The sequence below is a fragment of the Delphinus delphis genome, chromosome 14 (assembly GCF_949987515.2).
Source record: "Delphinus delphis chromosome 14, mDelDel1.2, whole genome shotgun sequence".
Taxonomy (NCBI): Eukaryota; Metazoa; Chordata; class Mammalia; order Artiodactyla; family Delphinidae; genus Delphinus; species Delphinus delphis.
Genome location: NC_082696.1, coordinates 67,476,905 through 67,500,949, shown reverse-complemented (window position 1 = coordinate 67,500,949; position 24,045 = coordinate 67,476,905).

Sequence of the window (24,045 nt, the reverse complement as noted above, 5' to 3'; positions counted from 1 at the left end):
ATTATGCTATTTCTCAAGCTGCCCTACCTTTGGACTTCTGTATTCCAGCCAATGCCAACATATTTCCTATGTTGAATATGTTGAATTTTCTGGCACTTCCAGCTTGAAACCATCCTAACTAAAAGATACAGCAATGTGGTTCTTGTTCTCCCTCAACTGGGCATGCATTGTACAACTGGTGTTTCAACTCTGTAGGAAGTTCACCTGGAAATATGCCAAAGTAGTTCAGGTAACTACAGGGCAACAAATGCCAAGCTTACCATGGAAGCCTTGGACCATGGGCTGTGCACTGAAATGTCCCAGTGAAATTTTTGTATTTCTTTTCATTGTAACAATTACAGGCAAAGTAATCATAGATCAAAGCCCTAGTTGGCTCTATCTCTGTGACTTTTTGTAATAGCTGTGATTTTCTGCATAAGAAAAGTAATACTTTCAGAGGCAAGGCCTTCGGATTAAAGTACAAAGCAACCTACTGACTAGAGTTCTTGCTCTCCTTCTGGAAATGTTTGAAGGAAGTGATGGTATATAATAGAGATATCTGGGAACCACAGAATAGTTGAAGAGTGATAGAATGGGCCACCTAGGGCTGGAATAGGGTCTTTATCCCAACCCATTCCTTTCCATGACAGCTAACCTTATACTGGGGATAATTTTGCTTAAATAAAAATAGTTCAGAATAAAGTTGATTTTTTTCCCTGATAAAGAGAAAAAAGCTCTCTTGTAGCTCCACCCTTGAATTTTTGAATCAACTAGCTCTATTTTATATTTAATATTAATAATTATTAATTATTTTGTTCAACAGCTATCTATTGAGCACTATTTGCTTGTCACATTGGCAGACACTAGGGCATTAAGGGAAAGTAGAGACAAGAGTACATAAGGAGATTCTCTGTCTTTGAGGAGCTCCCATTCTCTGAAGACACCAACACAGGACAAAAACTCTTTAGAAGGTAGTAAAAGCCATAAAACAATTGAAAACCCAATGGTGAAAATAATCACTAATCTACTGCCAACTAATTTATGCTCATGAGTTAACGCTTCACAGTACTCACTCTCCCAAGTAAATCTTTTTTTTGTAAAACAAACCGCTTGGATCCGATGTTTCAGTTCTTAGCAATGATGAATAGTGAAGAAGAATTTTCCTATTGCAAAACTTTGCTCAACCCTTAGATAAATTTGGAGGTTACATTCATTTCTTCATGTTATTCAAATGCTAGTCATTAAATTAAGGCTGCCTTGTATTCAAACACCAGGGAGCCAAAGATGTTCATTCTGCTTCAAAAGATGCCTGACTTTTATTCAGGAAGCAGCTCATCATATCTAGTTCATATTTCTGCATATGGTTTGGAACTCTCTTTGACAGGTTAGAATATATCTTCAAACTCTATTATCCTGAGCACAAGTGGCTCTTAGAATGGAATTTACAGGACAAGGATTATTATATGTCTAGTTTTCGGATTATTTTTATCTTAAAAATGAACACAGCTTTCCCTCCCACCATTAGCAATGAGCATAAAGCAGTAATGTTCTGGAGAGGAATTAGCATATCTCTTGGTAACATCTTATAATGGTAACAGGCATTCAGGGCAATGAATTCATCAATAAGTGATTTGTGGGAATTTTACCCCGGAGAAGTTGTTACAGCCATGATTTACAAGTCACAATGCCCAGCCTTTTTAGATGGTGATTGTATGCTGTTACAGAATTTCCAATCCCAGGTTCAGATTTTTCTATTGAAAATGAAAACCCTCAAAAGGAACATAGAATTAAAGCTTGGGATAACCGAAGAATGTTTTGGTGGGAGTGCTGAATTTCCCTTCTCTGTGGCTAGGCTTACATCATTCGTTGCTTCTGTGAAATTAGGTGCAAGGGGAGAGGGAGCTCTATGTTGGAGGTTTAACAACTCTATCTGCTGACATATTTTTCAGTCTTGTCTACTAGATGTGACTTTCAAATGCTTAATAATTTCTGTGCAAATCCAGAAGCAACTCGAATCTCAAAACCACACAGGAGTTCTGTTAAATGTATTCCCTTTCCCATAGAAGGTGATCTGACACAGAGCTGTCTCCATCCTATTAGTAAGTCTCAAGGGGACATTAACTGAACGTGGTCTCCTAACTAGGCTCCACACGGAACACATTTGTCTGACTTTCAAACCAAGTGCTCCCCAACTTCTTAGTCTTGGCCCCCAAACTCTTAAGAGGCACATGACGTTGAGACAATTTGTTTCCCCTTCAACACCTTGAGTCAGGCTGTCCCTGGGAATCTCCATGTTCTGCTGAGGAATGACTCCCTTTGACTACCTGGAACCTTATTTCATTAACAGACGCCTTTCTCCCCACTCTTCATCGGCCTTTTGATAGACCAAAGAAAACCTGGAGTTTGTTTGAAAGACTGCGGAGTACAAACAAAAGAGCCCCTCCATCCCACCAGCTAGACTGAGCCCATATACAGAAAGTCACCCACATCTTCTGGTCTATGTGGGAAGCATTACAGGTCTGACTTTTGAGGTGAGCAAAGGCTTAGGAGTAGTAAAGGAATCATCTATTGGCTGGAAGAGCCATAGATATCACTGTTTCATGGTTCATGCAAACATACAATATCCACCAAAGGCAGGGGATGCAAGATGTGCGTCCTGGTCCTATACTGCCCTATCTCCTTATGTTTCCTATGTGTTCCAACACTACTAGGCTTTTGATGCTTCACCAAATATAAGAATGACTTTCAGAATGTTATCAACTCTATGCCTTTGCTTTCAGAAAATCCCCATTCTCTTGTTTCTACCTGGTAAAATTACACTCAGTGTCAATATTGCATTCTCCTTGGTGAAAGTTCCTCTGCTTCAACCCCTGGCAAAACAAACTTCCCTTTTCTCTGTGCCCCCTGTAGTACTTTTGCCAAAGCTTACTACACAAATGATCTTCTTCACTGTCTGTAAAGTTTTGGTGGAGAACATTATGCATTGAATGCATTGAACCACGCCCTGCCTCCTAGGCAATGTGCAGGTAAAAAATTCCTTTCAGTTCAATAGAAAGATAAGCTTTATCTCTTATGAATAACTGGTATGCTTCCTCCTTCCAAGTATTTCCTCCTTTGCCTTTGCTGCCAGGAAACTTAAAGCTAGGTATGATATTCCTTCTCAGCGATGGTTAAGGGTTTTAATAATCTGCCAGGCTGCTCATAATCTATGGGTTCTCTATTTTCACTTCCATTTTGTTAATTTTTTGTATTTATCATTTTTTGTGAACAAACATATGATTTTTGGAAATAGGTAGGGCATAAACAGAGACAAGATCAAAGTGTTATATTAGAATGATTCTTGGAGAAGGTATTTAGGTGAAAGAGTGTAGGAATTAGGTCCAAGTGGACAATCTCCCCAGGACTGAACTTAATCCACTGATAGAGCTTTGAGTGCCTAGGGAAGAGGGCGACGATCTCTCACATTGTTTTCCTTACAAAACCATTCTCTCAATCAGTTTTTGGCTAAAAGCTAAATACCAGACCATTTAAACAAAGGTATTGGGAGTTAAGCAAGTTGAGTGGAAGAGAATGTGAATCTGCGACTTTGGGCCAACACGGGGAAAAGAGACCTAATTAGGGAAACTGCTGGACCCAAGTGGTTCTACACTGAAGCATCCCTGGATGAACCGTTTTACCCCGTGGGGAGAGCGGCTTACACTGTGAAATTCTTCCTGCATTCAATTCAGCAGCAGGTGTCAAGCCCCAGGTAAACTGGCCACAGCTCTCACATCACCCCATCTGGCCACTACCACCTCATCCCTTCCAGCCACCAACAAATCCTCTAACATGAGAACTTGGAGAAGGGAGAGTAGAGATGAAAATCTAGGGGACTCCTTTTCTCTTTCAGGGCTGCTGTGTCAAAGGGAAATGGAAAATAGGAGGCAGGAAAAGGAGAGGCAAGCCTCATTCTTAGGAATGCTTTACGATTAGGCATAAACGCTCCAAATTACAATAATCTTCTGAGAACGCCAAATACTTCTCAGAAAAGTGGGCAAAACTATTTGATTTTTTTTCACAACTTTCCTGGCCAAGACAATGTCAAAAGAAGCAGCTTTAAACCAGGGGACTCCCCAACCAAGAATGTCAGTTTCTCTATGTGAAACTTTCATTCCCCTTTCACCATCCATGACAGAACTTGCCAGCTTCCTCATCTCTCAATTTCTGTTTCAAGTTCTTGTCTCCAAAGGGGACCCCAACACTCCGTCTGCTCATATCTAATTCTGGAGGGGAGATTCTGTCAGAGAACGTGGTTGTTTCAACCCCAGCTTCCAATGGAGACGGTGATGATGGTACCATGGAGGACTGCATTTCTGACTTGTCTACCTTTCTTCTGCCTGTCCATCAGTTTATCTCTACCACCAGCTATATCCCCTGTCTCTGAAAGCAAGCCTTTCCCTGACAGCTGCTGGACTTCTCATCAAAGGACAAGTGAGTCATCTTCATTTGCCCAGAGGGCACCTGGAAATCTCTTCTGTTCTTTTCCATCCTTTCCTGTCCTCAATATCCATTAATATTTAAGTGAATTGTTTCCAAGATCAGCCCAGGTAGAAAAACCCTATAAAGCATTTATTTTCCCAACAATGAGGAATATAGTTCAGGATCAACTTTCATCATTCACCTCACCTTGACTTGCTTTTTAAAAAAGTTTCCTGAAATATTTAAATCAGAAATATTTCCTAATTAAAATTTACATAAGTGTTTATTTCCTTAAATTAGCTTTCATATTTACTTCAGATAAAAGAAAACAGTAGCATCTTGAAAATGTAACATAATTGGGTACCCAGAAGACGCTTTGTCCTCTTCCCTATTAAACTCAGCCAAAACAAGAAACTTAAGATGAGAGGCTAGATAAGAGAAGAAATAAGTCCTAATTACTTAAAAGGCAGATTGGAGGTCATCTTCAAATCTTCAAATCAGATAATTATTGCCCACTCTTTGTTCTCTACTCTGTTTTTTAAATTTTTTTCCTAAATTATGTCTTGACATTTTGGCCCAATATGAACGCAAATAATAGCAATGAGGCATCCACATAGTAATGCTCAAAAATGTCACCAAAGGACTTGGTCTGAAAAGCAAAATACAGACACTGAAGGAAAAGAACCAAATTTGTATTTATTCTTTGAATCATTGTACATTTCAGTGGAGGCTTCGGGATGCCTTGGGTCTTCCTCTGTTAGTCTATTTGTTTTTCCCTGAGACTATCTATGAAGTGTTATTGTAGATTTTAGTGCTGAGAAGCATATTGACGTCAGTGGAGTTCACTTTGGATATTAAATAAAACTGAAGTGTAAAAAGACCTGAGAGGAAGGAAAGAAACATCTAATCCTTAAGTATATATTTGCAATGTGTCTCTGACAACATGATGGGCAATTAGATAAGCTTCATTTCTTTTCTAATATTGAAAAACATTTCCTCCCCAACCACTAGTATGATTTTGTTCTTTCTCATATAAAGTTTCCCACAGTTTTAGCATACAAAACTTTAATTAAATCACAGAAAGACATTTAGAGAGACTAAGAATCTGCTGTCCTCAAGTTGTTCCACTGAGCATGACAAGTCATTTTGTAAACACTCTGGTTTCATAAACATGAGATCCATTTACTGCATATTCAGTTTGATTAAAGTCCTTCTAGTTATAAAGCAATACTATTAGCCCACACTTGGGTCACTGGCAGGATACATTAATGTCATATTATGGCAGAAAGAAGGATATCAGGAATTTGGGAAATATGGATTGTAGATTTGTTTTTGCTTATTATTTAGGGTAGGTTTGAAGTATTTTAATTTGTTAAAAAATAACTTCTCAGTTGCTCCTCTTTTTAAAAAATGTTTAATTAAAAAATTTTTTTAAATTGAAGCATAGTTAATTTACAATGTTGTGTTAGTGTCAAGTGTACAGCAAGTTAATTTAGTTATACACCCTTTTTTATAATCATCTGGGGTTGGTAATTGGACTGGCAATCATCTGAGGTTGTTCAATCCCATGGGAAATTCAGGCATAGCCTGGTCATATACATATTTGACATTGGGTATGAAGTGAGAAGAGGGAGTTGGACATGAAGGAAGAAAGAAGAAAACTTGCCTACTATAGTGGGGATGGCCATATTCACTACTACTAGTTCTATGTATTATTCCTACTAATGTCTTGTTAGTGAACAACATGCGTATATCACTTACTTGATATAAGGATGGAGTTTACATATTCTGCAGAGAATACAGGAACCAGTAAGAAAAACACCATCTTTCTTTAAATCTAGGGTGTTCATCAATTACTTTGCTTAGAAAATATTAAGAATATTACATTAAATAAATGCATGGATTATAAGATATATCCTTGTTTCAGAAATGTTAAAAAGTAAAAAAAAAATGTATTTCCGAGTTCAAAAAATATATTATAAATGATATGGGAATATAAGAAACAAAATCTATTTGAGTAGATAAGATATAAACAATGAATCAATTAGAAAAACAAAAACTCATCTGGCTATTATACCAAAGAATCAGTTATACAGGTTCTATGACTGAAACTCTGTGATTAGTGAATAAAATGAAAAGAATTTGAGGAGTATTTGGAAAAGCAAAAGATAAGAGAAGATATTTACATTTGAAACGGTAAATCAAGAAAACCCAACCCACTGAAGTATCTTTAATTTATCTGCTTACATATTCCTTGACTTTGAAATTTAAGGCCCTTTTGACATAACTTTAGAGAAAACATTCCCCCTAATTTCCCACTTATATCAGGAGAAACACTTAGTTCCTCAGTCACATGGTGAGTCTAATAAGACATTCTGTAAAATAATTTCAGTCTCCAAACAATCTTTAAGGCATTGAAAATAAGATTTAAAGGGAATATATTGAATAATAAAAACTCATTACTCTGTCTCTCTTTCTCTCTCTCTCTTTATAAGAACTGATTAATTTTCAGGGCTTTCTGATGGTTCATAATAAGTATACATCTACATATGTTCCCTTGGGATTAAGCCATCTGGGAAACTCACATATGTTCTTGGGATACTGTATCTCAGCTATAGCCTAAAGTATTTCTGTTTTTCTATAACCCACACTTTAAAGTTATAATTGTTAAACTATTCAGCATATTGCCTAATGGTTTTGAAAATTTTACACTTGGCAAGGCAGCCAGGTGGCTGGGTGAGATTGTGAACAATAAATCTGCCAGATGAACTCCATTTAAACTTAAGAAAAAAAAAAATAACTGAAGGCACCAAAATTACAGTGTTTAGTATTAGAAGACAATTTGAATTCTTCTAGGTTAGTCCAATATCAACAGGTGAGCTCTCCAAACTTCTGGAGGTAGGCTCTGGGCTTTGGTATTTTACTTTACAAATGCCTGGATGCCTAGGTGACTCTAAAATGCAGCCAGGATGGAGAATAACTGACCTAGCTCAATACTCTTCCCTGTGCATGAATTTTTTCTTTAACGTCCATGATAAATGATCTTTCATTCTTTTGTTGTCATTGTAGTATTGATGTATAATTAACATATAATAAAAGTTACAATTTTAAGTACACTATTTGATGAGTTTTGACAATTGAATGCAGATGTATCCATCACCAAGATCATGATACTGGACATTTTTATAATCTCCAAATTTCCCTCATGCTCCTTTGCAGTATGTCCCTTACAATCTTCCCTGGATCTTAGAACCACTGGTCTACTTTTCACAGAATTGACAGTGAAACCACCTGAGCCAAAAGTTTTCTTTGTAGAAAGCTTTTAAATTATGAATTCAAATTATTTAATAGATATAGAGCTATTAAAGTTCTATTTTTTTTTAAATGAACTTTGTATCTTTCAAGGAATTTGTCCATTTCATCAGAGATTTTGAATTTATGGACATAAGATTTTTTTATGTTTCCTTACTATTCTTTTTTTTTTTTTTTTTTTTTTTTTTTTGCAGTACGCGGGCCTCTCACTGTTGTGGCCTCTCCCGTTGCGGAGCACAGGCTCCGGACGCGCAGGCTCAGCGGCCATGGCTCACGGGCCCAGCCGCTCCGCGGCATGTGGGATCCTCCCGGACCGGGGCATGAGCCTGTGTACCCTGCATCGGCAGGCAGACTCTCAACCACTGCGCCACCAGGGAAGCCCTCCTTACTATTCTTTTAATGTCCGTATAATTTTTAGTGATGGTCCCTGTTTTATTCCTGGTGTAAGCAACTCATAGCTCTCTCTCTCTCTCTCTGCTAATAATTCTGACTAGAAAGTTAGCAATTTTATTTATCTCTTCAAAGATCCATTTTTGGTGTCACTGATTTTCTATATTACTTTTCAATTTCAAATAATTTTCTCTTATTTCATTATTTCCTTTCTTCTGTTTTCTCTGGGTTTAATTTGCTCTTTTTATTCTAGTTTAGGTAAAATTTTGTTTCATTCATTTTGGTCTTTTTTCTTTTCCATGTAAGTGTTCAAAGTTATACATTTCTTTTTTTCTTTTTAAGAAATTTTGCACTTTTTTATTTTTAAGTTTATTTATTTATTTTTGGCTGCATTGGGTCTTCGTTGCTGCACGCAGGCTTTCTCTAGTTGCGGCGAGCAGGAGTTACTCTTTGTTGCGGTGCACAGAATTCTCATTGTGGTGCCTTCTCTCATTGCAGAACATGGGCTTTAGGCATGCGGGCTTCAGTAGTTGTAGCATGTGGGTTCAGTAGTTGTGGCTCACGGGCTCTAGAGTGCAAGCTCAGTAGTTGCGGCACACGGGCTTAGCTGGTCCATGGCATGTGGGATCTTCCTGGACCAGAGCTCGAACATGTGTTCCCTGCATTGGCACGTGGATTCTCAACCACTGCACCACCAGGGAAGTCCTAAAGTTATGGATTTCTTTCTAAGCACTGCTTTAGCTACATCCCATGCATTTTGATGTTGTGGTTTTTTTTCATTTAGTTAAAAAGTATTTCTTAATTTCCCTTGTAATTTCTTCTTTGACCTAAGGGTTATTTAGAAGTGTGTTACTCAATTTCCAAATATTTGGAGGTGTTTTTAAGGTATTCTCTATTATAGATATCTAGTTTAATTCCTGTGTGGTCAGAAAACACACCTACTGATCTACTATGATTTCAATTCTTTGAAGTTTATTGAGATTTGTTTTACCCCCAAGAATATGTTCTATCATGGTGAATATTCCATATATACTTGAAAAGAATATGTATACTTCTGCTGTCAGGTAGAATAGAAATCCTTAAGAAACTATTAGCAAGTCAAATCCAGCAATGTATAATAAAGGACAAAATATCATGAGAAAGTGTGATTGATCCCAGGAGTGCAAAGTTGGTTTAAGATTCCAAAAGGAAAAAAAAAAATGATAAGGATGTTGGTTGAGAGTATTGGAGAAGTCTTTTAATAATTTTTTAAATCTATCTGTCCTATCATTTACTGAGAGAGGAGTGTTAAAATTTACAGTCTTTTAAAAAAATAATTAATTAATTAATTTTTGGCTGTGTTGGGTCTTTGTTGCTACTTGTGGGCTTTCTCTAGTTGAGGCGAGTGGGGTCTACTCTTCGTTGAGGTCACAGGCTTCTCATTGCGGTGGATTCTCTTGTTGCAGAACATGGGCTCTAGGCATGCAGGCTTCAGTAGTTGTGGTATGTGGGCTCAGTAGTTGTGGCTTGCGGGCTTTAGAGTGCAGGATCAGTAGTTGTGGCACACAGGCTTAGTTGATCTGTGGCATGTGAGATCTTCCTGGACCAGGGCTCGAACCCATGTCCCCTGCACTGGCAGGTGGATTCTTAACCACTGTGCAACCAGGGAAGTCCCAAAATGTTCAATCTTATTTGTAGATTAAAAAAATTTTTCTTTTCTATTCTATTAGGTTTGGGCTCATGTATTTTGAAACCCTGTTATTAGGTGCATACACAGTTAGAAATGTTATGTTCTCTGATGAATTGAAACCTTCACATTAGAAAGTATCTTTATCTCCGTTATATTCCTTTTTAAAAAATATAATTTGTGTGATATCAATATAACCACTCCTACTTTCCTTTGATTGGTGTTTGCATGGTATGTCTTTTTCTATATTCTCACATTGATTCTAAGTCTTTATAGTTTGTTGACATTTTTTGTTGACAACCTGTAATTGGGTCTTACTTTCTATCTAATGTTACAATCTCTGCTATTTAATTGAAATATTTAGGCCATTTACATTTAATGTAATTCTTCCATGGTTCAGTTTAAATTTACCATCTTGGTTTCTTAAAATTGTTTTATTGTGGTTAAAAAAACACAACATTAAATTTACCATCTTAACCATTTTAAAGTGTACAGTTCTGTAGTCTTAAGTATATTCACATTGCTGTACAACTGGTCTCTGGAACTTTTTCATCTTACATCCCTGGAACTCTATACCTACTAAACTCTAATTCTCACTCCCCCCTCCTCTTCCTTCTAGCCCTTGGCAACCACCTTTCTACATTCTGTTTCTATGCTTTTGACTACTTTTAGATATTTCATAGGAGAGGAATCATATAATATCTGTCCTATGCTATTTGTTTTTTATTTGTCTCTTATGGTTTTAATTTCTTATCTTCTTTTAGATTAAGTGAACATTTTTTAATGATTTCATTTTATCTCCTTTATGCCTATTATCCATACCTCTTTGTTTTATTTAATTTTTTAGTCATTGCTTTATGGTTTATAGTATACAGTATACATCTTTAACTTATCATAATCTATATTCAAATGATATAATACCACTTCACATATAGTGTAAGAACCTTATAACAGTACACTTTTGCTTCCCCTCCCATCCTTTATGATTTTGTTGTCATATATTTTACTTGTATATATCTTATAAACTCTATCATACATTATTATTCTTTTTACTTTAAACAATCAATAATCTATTAAAAAGATGCATACATGAAAAAAATTCTCTTATATTTACCCATATATTTACCATTCCTCTGTGTAGGTCCATCTTGTATCATTTTCCTTCTGCCCAAAGAACATCCTTTGTCACCTTTTGTAATGCATATTTAGTTCCAATGAATTATCTCAGAATTTTCTGAAAAACTCTTTTATTTTTGCCTTCACTTTTGAAAGATATTTTCTGTGACATAAAATTCTCAGTTGACAGGCTTTTTTCTTCAACACATCAAAGATGTTGCTCCTTTATCTGCTAGTTTAATTAGCTTCTGACAAGAAGTCTGTTATCTTTCTCAACTTTGTTCCTCTGTACATAATGTGTCCTTTTTCTCTGTCTGAATTTAAGACGTTCCCTTTAGCACTGATGTTTAGCAATTTGATTATGTTGTGCTTAGTGTGGTTTTCTTTATATTTCTTCTGCTTAAGATTTATTGGCTTTTTGATGTTTGCATTTATTGTTTTTGAGACATTTGGAAAATTTTTAGCCATTATTGTTTCAAATATTTTTTCTACCCCCATATTCTCCTCTCCCCCCTCCTTTTTGTGACACCAATTATGTGCATATTTGACTACTTGATAATGCCCTATAGGTCATGTTTTTTCTTTCATTTCTTTTTCTCCATGTTCTTTATGTTGTGTGCTTTTATAGTTATGTTTTTAGCTTCACCGATCTTGTCTTGGGCAGTGTCTAATCTACAGTTTTATTCTATCAAGTGTATTTTTTTTTTAACTTTAGATACTTTGTTTTTCATCTCTACAATTTCCTTTTTTTTTTTAAATTCTATTTCTCTCCTTATCAAATTCATTCTTTGGAGAAAAACCTACAGAACACTCAAAATCATGAGACTGAATAAAACCTATAAAATCTCTAAATAAATAAATACATTTGTTCACCCAATAGGTCTAAATATTAGAAAGTTCCTCCTATTATGAGTCAGAGCCACATGAAAAGCCTTTAAAGATTTGTAGACAATTTATCAGGGCTATTAAAAGCTTTCTTGCTTCCAGGCTAAAAGATTATCCTTTCCTTCTGTGTCCCTTTCCCAAGACTATCCTCTTTTTCTAGGCTTTCTTTTAGGTTTCTCTCCAGGCTATTAGCAATCAACTTAAGTAAAGCCTCAACATTGGATACAATGCTACATGTCTGTTCTTATCATATCTCAGCAGAGTAGGATTGTCTTTTTCCATATTCCAGACTCCAGTCACATGTAAATATAATTTAGGATTTCATTACTTTTTTCCCCCATCTTGTCCTACCATGAATCACATTGCACTCGAAATAAATCCCCAGTGTCTATGAATGTACAAGACACATAGTATATGCTCAATAAATGTTGATTGTTTACAAATCCTAAACGCTGAGTCATTCAAGGCAGGGGAAAATATTATTCAGAGCAGTTAAATTCTTCTTTTTGTGTCTATTTGCTTATCTTGGACAGCAATTCCTTCTTATCAATGTTAATTTTGCCCTTTCCCACTAGACTGGCATTTCTTCCTGACAGAGAGAACAGAAGCAAAATAGGAATTGAGACATTTTACTTTCCTTCTATCATTCATCCACTTATTTCATGCCATTCATCCAAATCAATGAAACAATGTGTTACTTTGTCTTCTTGCTCCAAGTACAACTTAAAAAAAAGTCTTTTTGGTTGTCATGAACAATATCTGCAAGACTCAACTTATTCCAGTATTTTGCCTTCTTTATATTTGTGGTAGTTTAAAGATGGCTGTAAATTCTTTGTCACCCCACCAAGATGTGGGTGGGAATTTCTTTCATAAGCACCTTGAAACTGGGCTAGACTTGTGATTGCTTAGATCATAGGGTCCCCATGGTGATGATGGACTTCAAAACTGGAGACAGCATGGGTTCCCAAAAATTTTATGGAGCAGACTCATATGCTCTCAAAACTTTTGAACTTCTATTAGAAGTTTAGAGTAAAAAGTTCTATTCTGTTAAAACTGAAACCGAGCAGGTCCCTGTGGGTCTCCTGGGCATGGAAGCCTTTCTTGTTTGTAGGGAATAGACTCCAGCGTCCATGACCTTCCCTGAGTTCCAAAGGGCAGATTCAAACAGTTGCTGATCAGGGAAGAGAGGGAATACAGGGTCCTGGTTCCATCTCAAGGGATACACATAAAAATATCTGTCAGCTCTTCTGCAGAACTAAAACCCACACCAAAAGGAAGATATTCCAAAGAGAAAGTCACAGTTTGATAACCTCAAGAAACTCATCAGGAGACCACCTGAGACCAGATTAAAGGCATGCAGGTCCTGCACACACCCAGATCCTTTTTAGCAATCCCAACCTTGAACCATTGCTATAAAACTCCTCACCAAAACCCTCCGGGTTGGGACACACAGTGTTTGAGTCATGAGCCTGCCATAACCCCCTTTGCCTGGCAAAGCAATAAAGCTATTCTTTTCGACTTCACCCAAAACTCTGTCTCCATGATTCAATTCAGCACTGGGACACAGAGACCGAGTTTTTGGCATCAAAACCATTAATATTTTCAGTCTCTATTACATGGAGCTGAGCCTAACCTCATGGATAGAACCTCTCCGTTAATTGACATTAGCTCCATTAGCAATTTCCAAGTAAATTTAAAAATTTTAAATATTGTTGTTCTTTTATTTTAACTTGTCATTCAAACTTTGATAAGGGGATGGAGGTGAGTTGTAGAATTGACTTAGACAACAGCCTGGCAGGTATGCCTCTGTCACACAGGTCTTGAAGTTTACTCTAAGGGTTCTCAGGGTTTCCTAATTGTCTTATGAGAGAATTATAATTTTTATGTTTTATTTTCTTTTAACCTTTCTCTGAAAACCATTGTCTTACGTAAAGCACTAGACCAAACAGGACAAGAATTCATTGTTACATTTTCCTCTAATTATTTCTTATGTGTTAGCCTTGTTTCTCTAATATTGTAAGTACTATGAGGAAGGAGAACATAACTTATACTTTTTGTCATATTCATAGTATTGAGCACCCTGCAAAGTACATGATAAAACTGAGTTATGTTCAAAGTTCTGATATAGAATCATTGGAAATATCATCATTAAGTTAGCTTGTGTTTTCCTTTATGTATCTCTTTATATTGCTCAGTGATTTTTGTTTATGATCTACTCGTCATTTGTAGGAATCTTTTTCAAAGGGCATCGTACATTTATTATCCATTTGAATATTTTTCTGTGATAGTTACTATCATTTCTTCCCTCTAGAATTGTGAACATTGTAAATGGCTATATACAAGGAAGTCATCATACTATTTTGATTAAAAATTATATTTCCTTGAGAGAGGACTTACATTTATCCAAGAATTTTTCTTTTAATTTCATATAAAGTCATACACTTTTAAAACATTAAGCAACATTAGTAATAATCAAGTCTAACCTCTGTATAATAAAGACAGGTAAATGCAAACTCAGTGTATTTTCCTCCAGCAAAATAAAATATATAGTTAAGAATATGTGCAAATCATGTCCTAACAAAAATTATGAATCATTTAAAAAATTTTATGTATTTTTGTATGTATTTTATGTATGTATTTCTGAATTCATTCAAAATCTTAAAGGAAACCTCAGTAGAATGAAAAAAAGAGAGATCTGAAAAATAAGACCATAAATGCTTTGTGGTGCTTCTGGCAAATACTAAATAATCAGGTTGTGCCTCATGTTTAATATGTTAAAATGTACTGCAGTAATGTTATGGCAAAAACAAGCTTAGCTCATTTTCCTGGTTATTATTCATTATTTTTAAAAAATCAGCCTCACATCAATAATTGGTGATGTAGAAGGTATTGTGGAAGGATATATAGTCACTGTGTTTGAAGTCAGAAAAAACAAAAGTTGTCTACAGATTTAAGCCTATTAGATCTAAATGATAAAAGTCAAGTTCATAGAGATAAAAAAAGTAAAAATGTTTAAGCTCTAACTACCTTTTCCCTTTTACATAAAACATTTCCCTTTATGATCACAATCTTAGGAATTATTGGATCATAGTTTGGGAGCCCATTTCAAGCAACAAACTGCACCTGAGGGCTGGAAGGTAAAAAAAAAATTAGGTTACTCTTTTCCCTTCACTTCTTTTGAGGCCACAGGGATTCTGGACTTAACTTCTCTCTGTGCCTCTACTTAATTTCCACTGAGCTTCACCTCCTGCCTCCCCATCACCACCTTCTGGCGCTTCCCCATTCCAATTGCATAAACCCCGTCCTGGCTGCTCTAAGACGTGTTATCCTGACCCTTGAGTTTTTGTGATCTGTCAGGGACAGTGCTTGTAGCTAACTTAAGAATCTATGTTGTGACTGCTGACAAATTCTGTTCGTTAAATAAATAAAAGTTTAACATTCAGTTTCTGCCTCTTTTATTCCCTTTTCTTCCTCACTGATATTTCGTCTAAGCATATTACCTCCTCCAAGAATTGGGGTCTTCAATCTTCCTACTGTAGAGACCCTCCTTCTATCCAAACAGGGACAGATATCAAATTATTTACATCTTGACCATCTCATTCACACCAGTGGTCACATAGTTCTGCATACTAAATCCTTTATCTGTGGAATAAAAAATTTTGGCCTTGGTTAAAGTAATTGCTGAAGTGTCTTTTCAAGCCAATCAGTCTTTCAATTGGCTTTGAAAGTTGAAGCATTTTACAGGGACCAAGGAAACCAGGTAGAATGGACCAATCGGCTTCCAGTCTCTCTCTTTCCTTGAGTCATTCTGCTTATTGCTTTTAGCCTATGTTCAGTTTCAACTTCCAGGTACACATACTCCCAAGCCCAGGCTCACTGACCCTCCTGGCCTTCCTTGTGCCATTTCTGGTCAGCTTCTCTCCATGATCTTCCCTTCTCCCATTTGAGATCACGTTTCATTTTTTGCACTGTTCTGGCTGGAACACTAGGTTTATATCCTCTAACCCCCAAGCCTCCCTGTAAGGCTTAAGCCAAGAAGGTGGCAGAGTCTGTTAGGTTGGGAATAAGAAAAAGAAAAGTCCTGGAGAAAGGGAAGCACAGGGCCCTGTATATGCCCATATGCCAACGGTGGTGATGGTGATAGGATGATAATGATGACCATGATTGTGTATAATGATGATCGTGATACTGGAAAACCAGCATATGTAAACACTGGGAAGCTTGTAATAATAAGGCAAGATAACCTACAACGTGAGACAAGAAAACAAAAACTAAAAAACACTATGGTGTTATAAGAATACAACAAAAACTCAACTATCTAGAGCCCTTAAGAATTAACAATAATAACTACTTAGTGAGCACTTGCCAATGGGCCAGGCATTTTGCTATCTTCAGGATCAAACAGTAAAGGTTAACTTGCCTCCCTATAGTAGCTTCTCTCTTGTTAATAGTGCTAGTAGTGTTAATAACAATAATAATAATAATAATAACAACAATAATAAATATAATAATAATAAACAACAATAATAATTTACTGAACTTTTATTATGAGATTAAGTACTGTGCATTGTCTTATTTAATCATAGTATCATCATCCCTATCCACCAGTAAAGCAGGTACTATTGTTATCCCCACTTTGCAAATAAGGAAACTGAGGCTTAGAGATGTTTAATAAATTATCTGATGTTGCACAGCTAGTAAATAGTAGTCCAGAACTTGAACCCAAGGTCTATTTGATTGCAAAGCACATTCTATGCTACTTCCAATGGCCACAAGGTAATACATAAACCAGCAGGCTCCAAGTGAGTTACACGGGGTTCAAGAACAGGGGTAAGGGGATAGAAAAGGTGGAGGGTAGGAATGGGATGTGTGGTAGAAACCTTGGTCCAAGGCTAAGTTCTCCAATTAAGACAAACCTTAATTCTAACCTTTCTGGCAATGAAGTAAAAAAGAAGTCATGATTTTTCTTTGAGGGGGAGCCCTCTTTATTTAACTGACAAAAGTCCAAAAAGCACATTAAAATTTTCATTCATCCAAACACGTTATCTGTGAGGCTGCACCAGGCCTATTATGTTGTGAGGCTGTGGGATTATAAAAAATAGGACCAAGTTTCTTGCTTTTAAGGAATTTATAGATTAAGGAAAAGATAGCTATGTGAACAGACAATATTAATATAGCGCGATAAGGCAAGCGCTGGTGTTTAGGGTACATGGAACAGGAGGTCATAGGCCATCCTGGAGGACTCAGGAAAGTTTCCAGGAAGAAGTCATTCCTAAGTTGAATTACGATGACCAGTTGGATTTTCTAGGCAAAAAGAGAAGGAAGAACATTTCAAGCAGAAAGGCCCAGGTGAGAAGGCTTGCATATGAGACTGTAATTTATTCTAGAATATGGCAGAACCAAAGGGTGAGATGAAGAGGTAGGTAGATAGCAAAGAGCTTTTAATGTAATCCAAAATGTTTAGATCTTACCCTAATGGCACTGGAAGAGGCATCGAAAGGTCACAAGGGAGGGAATAATCAGGCTTTTGCTTTAGAAAGTTGATTTTGTAAATAGTGTGAAAATGGATTAAAGAGAGTGAAGCCACTAAAATCCAGTTATAGGTTTTTTGCAAAAACCCAGATGAGAAATGATGAGCCTGAACTCAAGAGATAGAAGCTGGTAGAGAAAATGGTGGATGTGAGACATAGCAAAGAAGCAAAACTTAGAGACCCAATTGGTGGGGGGTGAGAATGTGGAAGGTGTGGAGGTCGAGTCCCAGGTTTCTGTCTTGGGTAATTGGAGATTCCATTCACTGAATCAGAAGGAGCATCAGATCCAGGAGAGGAGGAGTATTAACAATGGGTTCAGTTTGCACTGTTGTACTCGAGGTGACAGAGATGCAACCAGGTAAAGCTGTACCATAGGCTCAGGAGAGAAATCTGGGCCCAGGATATGCATTTGAAAGTCATCAATATGCAGTTGTAGTTGAAGCCCTGTGAGTGACTCCTGGTGAATTCAAACTGTCCTTTGGATAACCAATATTGAACCACATGATGGACAATATTGTCAAAAATGGTTTCACAGATGATATAAAACTGTTGGTCACACTTGTAGTCCTACTTTTCCCTTCAAGGAAAGGCGGCAGCCGAACATGTAAATCATAGTTGTGTTAATATATTTCTCCTAGGAGCTAAAATAATAGAATTTAGATATATAGTTTTCTAGTCATTTAGAAGTATTTTGAAATAGCTGGCTGCCCATTAGAATCACCACAGGTACTTCTGAAAAATTCCCAGATGTTCAAATTTAGTTTGGAGTAGAGACCCAGTTAATTTTATACACACACATACATATATGATGTAACTCTACCATGCAGCTAGAAATAAATGATTGGCATGGTGTCCTTAGATAATTCTTCCTGAATATCAGCTGTCTCAGCTGGGTTGTAGACAGGAGCTCTAAAGCAAACAGTTCAAGACTGGGTGAGTCATACACTTTAGATTCCAAGAATCTTGTTAGCAAAGATGATATTTTTGCATAAAAATTAAATTTCTGCCATCAGTTCTTGTTTAGCCAGATGGAAGGTGTCCCTCTTCTGCATAAAAGTTCTGGAGTGCAGAGAGAAAGACCAAGACATTTAAGAAGCAGCTTTAGACTTACTCAAATTGACAGGAATATTTTGAAGGAAATTCTCATATACAATGTTCACAGATTATCTGTTGAATGAATTAAAGCTCATTCAATATCTTAAACACTAAAGTTATTCTAATTTTCATTTAATTTTTGATGATTCAGAAGACATATTAGCATCAGAATGGCACAAGGTTGGTGTTATGATCATCAGCTATTATATTGAAACTGCATGACAATGCTGGTTTTAAATGTCTGTTAACAAAGTTTGCTGTATAAATACGACTAACATTTTCCTTCTGGCCACAAGGAACTAGCTTGCAGGAGATCAATTCTTCCACCAAAAACAAGTAGAAAAGTTGAATAAAATAAAAAATATCTATTTGAAAGTCACCAGAAATTTACCAAGTCAACCAGGGTTTAGGGTTCAAGATCATGGAGACAAGAAAAACTCAAGGTGAAATCAACATTCTGCATTGTTTTCCCCTTCAGGAATTTGCTGATTCATAGGTGGCATTGGTGGAGAGAATGAAAAGATAAATAGAAAGTAGCTGCTGAGGGTCAGAGAACATGAATAGAGTTTTCAGCAGTTTTACAAGTCTAAGAAGATTAAAATTGGTGTTCAAGGCTAGCTAGGAGAGAGAAGCCCTGGAAAACACCCATCAACTGACCCTGAAGGAGTATGACCCATGAGTACAGCCAAACTGGAAATAGACCAGGCCTTATAAAGGGTAAAACAAAGCCTCAATTAACTCTGCCTTTGATTGGATTAAGGTGATTGTCTCCCACCCAGTTTACCACAAACTGAAAACAAACAAACAAACAAAAATCCTCCCCAGGTGTATATAACATCATCTAAGTTTGCAGTGTCAATATAAAATAAATATAAGGGAAACTGCACTTAAGCACATCACAATAAGACTGCTGAAAACCAAAGACAGAGATAACGTTCAAAACAGGTAGTACAGGCCAATATCCCTGATGAATATAAATGTAAAAATTCTCAATAAAATACTAGCAAACCAAATTCAGAAACACATTAAAAGGATCGTTCACTACAGTTAAGTGGTATTTAGCCCTGGGATGCAAGGATGGTTCAACATATGCAAATCAATGTGATACATCATTTTTCTGACACAGAAAAAGCATTTGACAAAATTCAACATCAATTCATGATAAAACCTCTTAACAAATTTGGCATAGCAAGAATATATCTCAACATAATAAAGGCCATGTATGACAAGCCCACAGCTAACATACTCAATGGTGAAAGGTTGAGAGCATTTCCTCTAAGGTCAGAAACAAGACAAGGGTGCTCACTCTCACCACTTTTGTTCAATATTTTACTAGAAGTCCTAGTCAGAGCAATTGGGCAAGAAAAAGGTATAAACAGTATCAGAATAGGAAGGAATGAAGTAAAATTATCCCTCCTTGCAGACGACATGATTTTATATATAGAAAATCCTCAAGATTCAACCAAAAAAGCTGTTAGATCTAATCCATGAATTTAGTAAAGTTGCAGGATACAAAATTAACACATAAAAATCAGTAGCATTTTTATACACTAATAATAAATTTTCTGAAAAATAAATAAATCAATCAATTTCACTTACAATAGTATCAAAAAAATAAAATACATAGGAATAAATTTAACCAAGGAGGTGAAAGATCTCTACTCTGGAAACTGTAAGACACTGATGAAAGAAATCAAAGAAGACACAAATAAATGGAAAGGTATCCCGTGTTCATGGGTTGGAAGAATTACTGCTGTTAAAATAGCAATACTACCAAAACCCAGCTATATATTTCATACAATCCCTATCAAGATTCCAATGGCATTTTTTTTTTACAGAAGTAGAAAACACACTCCCAAAATTTATATGGAATCACAAAAGTCCTGGAATAGCCAGAGAAATCCTGAGAAAGAAGAGCAAAGCAGGAGGCATCACACTCCTTGGTCTCAAGCTATACTATAAAGCTGAAGTCATCAAAACAGTATGGTACTAGCATAAAAACAGACATGTAGACCAATGAAACAGAATTAAGAGCCCAGAAACAAACCCAAGCATCTATGGTCAATTAAAAATAAACAAGTGGGACAGCATCAAACTAAAAATTAAAGCTTTGACTTTAATTTCTCTCTCCATTTTGCCACATAGAGATTTTACTTTCTTTTTTGAGCTCAGCTCTCATAGTAAATGTTGTTGGCCCACATCTTTTCAGCATGGGTTCCATATGCAAAAGGCCACATAATACCCTCACCTCTGACTTTCCACCTGGGAGCTTTGTATAGGTTGTGAGCACACTCACCTTGCAGGCAGGGCAAGCTAGAAATGCCAGGAAATTGATGCCACAAACACATCTCTCAACCAATGATAGAGATTTAGTAGATAAATATCCTAGATTCCTCACCCCTCAGTTGGGATAACTCAGATATTTTTTATTAAGCTCTAGTTGCTCCCAGGGGTAACTTGTTTGATACCCACCCTTTAAGGCTTTCTTTCATTTCCTGTGTCTCCACTTCCACTATGAGTGCTTCCTGGGATTACTGCCTAGACTAATGGCACTCAAATCTTGTCTCTGGGACTGCTTCTGGGGACAGCTCATATGTAAAGCTGTGACCTAGCAATTCCTATCCTGAGTATATATACAGTGGAAATGCATATAAATATATGCCAAATAACATGTACAAAAACACCTATAGATGTATATTCATTATGCTCCAACTTGGAAACAACTGTTCACCAACCATAAGATGGATAAATAGACAGTGGTATATTAAAAAAAATGGAATACTACACAACAAAGTGAACGGATACATTGTCACTAACTATAGCATAGATGAATCTTGCAAATATAATGTTGAGTTTAAGAAGCCAGACGCAAAAATATACACCCTGTTTAATTCATTGGATTCCTACATCATAGTATTGGTATTGTATTGGTATAGGGGGCAGTAACATGCAGCTCAGAGTATAAACTATGTAAAGAAATGGAAAATGAAATATTTTGTAGTATCATTTGAAAAAATAAGCAACAGTTAATTTGAGTTTTCATCTCCTTAAACATGATATAAATTGTTAGGTGATCACTTCCATGAGGATATTTATTATTTTACAGTATGAGGCTTAAAAATCCAGAATATTCCCTTATTCGCTGATGCGCTTTATAATGTTAATATCTTAGTGGCCTTTTTTTCATAGCTTCTGATTAATTACAGGCACACAATGACATTCATGCTATGTATGTGACTCTTATTTTAATTGATGCAATTAAAAATAATATGGCACAGATTTTTCAAGTTTAACAAGCTGAGATTAATAAATGGATGGTTCGCATTTTAAGTCATCAGCATGTTAAAAAGCAACCAGGGCAACTGCAGGTAACTTTTGGTTGAGATAATTGGTTTGCTGCTTCAAATGAACACTTTGAGGTCAACAATTTCTTCAGTAACCATATTAGCTATTTTAATACCTGTTGAATCTAGAGACACACTAATATGCTTAGTAAATGGAACTGCTATTTACAGTTATTACCATATTCAATCTTCATCCTAGCTACAAGGCTCTGAAAGCATCATTAAAATCCCATTGCAGTAACAGAATCTCTGTGAGTGTTTAAGATCATTCTGTTATAGAGCAAACAGGAAAATATAAGCTCTCCTTCTGGACAGAACTTTTCCTTTTAGGCATTGTCTCCTGTGTGGGCTTCCTAACAGACAATTCAACGTGGGCTCTGGGTCACATTGAATGGCTTTGAATTCTGGTTCCATTACTTAGTCATAGGGTAGCCTTTGGCCAGTTATTAACCTCTCTGTGCCTCAGCCCCCTCATCTGTAAACTCAGAATAATAACAGTACAAGTTTTGGTGAGATTTAAATAAATGCCATGCTCTTTGAACTACACCTGGCATAAAGTTAGGTACTTTCATTTATTCAACTAATATTTTTTGAGCACCTACTATGTGCCAGGGGATATCTAGGCACTTGGGTACATCAGTAAATAAAACAAAGATTCCCGGGAATTCCCTGGAGATCCAGTGGTTAGGACTCAGCACTTTCACTGCCAGGGCCCTGGTTCAATTCCTGGTCAGGGAAGTAAGATCCCGTAAGCTGTCCGGCATGGCCAAAACAAAAAAAAAACCCAAAACCAAAAAGCTTTCTGCCCCAGTAAAGTTTACTTGTATTCTAGCCAAAGAGACAAGCAATAAACATAATAAATGAGGCCAAGTATAATAGTATGTTAGAAGGTGATGGGAACTATAGGAAAGGGCACATGCAGAGTAGGATAAGGGAGGTCTGAGTGCCAGCAGGTCCCAGGCAGTTTGCAGCAAATAAAGCAGTCAGAGTGGGTCTCACTGAGAAGGTGAAATTTGAGCAAAGGTTTCAGGTAAATTTGAGCGGAGGCGAAGGGGTTTAGCTATTGGATATCTGGGGGAAGAGAGCTTTAGGAAGAGGAAACAGCTGGGCCAAATGCACTGGGTGTATTCAAAGTACAGCAGGAGGACTGTGTACAGGGCAGATTCTGTGAGGCGTTGTATTCGCACGGGTGAAGGGACCAGGTCTTGTAGGGCATCATAGGCCATTATAAATGTTTTGCCTTTAAATCATTGTTTTTGTTAAATATCATTACTCTTTCCAAGACGAGACATCTTTGCTATTGATGTTGTTCGAAGTATTTCTGTCCCAGGCCCTTGGTACCCAAGTGACAGTCAGTGAATGATGTTCTGAGATTGGCCATGGCTCCTTTCAAGGTGCCAGGACTTGCCAAGATTGCCAAGGATAAAAGTCATGAGTTGTTTGCGTAATCAAGGTAGTGTTAGATCCAGTCTATGTGAACTTGTGTCCCAGGACATGATCAGTACTAATGCTTAGGAGCAGAGGCAGTGGTGGTGGATGCTGCGTGAATTTATCACTCTTCAGAAGTACTTCTTTACTGGTGGGAGTAGGGCAGTCACCAGCCCTGTGGTTAGCAATAATTCAAGGAAGAAGATCCTCTAGACACTTCTACGCCTCCCTAAGCCACTTCCTTAAGCCACATTAAGGTAGAGATAGGACATTCACTTAAATGGGGAAAAAGGGATATGGTGTAAGAAATTGGAAGAGAGCCCTTTGTTCTGTCTCCTTTCTGTATGTTCCGAATCCCTGCCCCATCTTTCCAAAGCATATTTCTAGCAAACCTACAGTGTGTGTAGGTTGCACGCGTGTGTGTAAACTGGTGTGTGTTTGTATTCCTGTGTGTCTGAGTATTAAGCCATGCCCACTGTTGGAGCTGTCCATGGTCAGTTATAAATGAAATATGTTAGCAGTGGTTTCAGCAAATTACAGGAATAAGTTAGCCAAAGAGTTCACAGGAGCCTCCAGAGGGCAGAGAAGAATTTAATTGCCTCTTTTTGCCTGTACCTGGCTTTTGGAGGATAACATCAGCTGCTTTTTGAATAAGAAGCATTTCTCGCTTCATGATTCTCCAGGTAACCGGCCAGTTTTCACTGCTGGATTGATTTTGTTCCAAGTTTCCCGTGCATATTAAATAGGATGTGGTGACTCATTGTCTCCCAAGTTCTCTGAGGTTCCTAACCAAGATAGATTCCTCAGCTTGAATAGATGTGCCTCTATTCCGTTTCTCCTT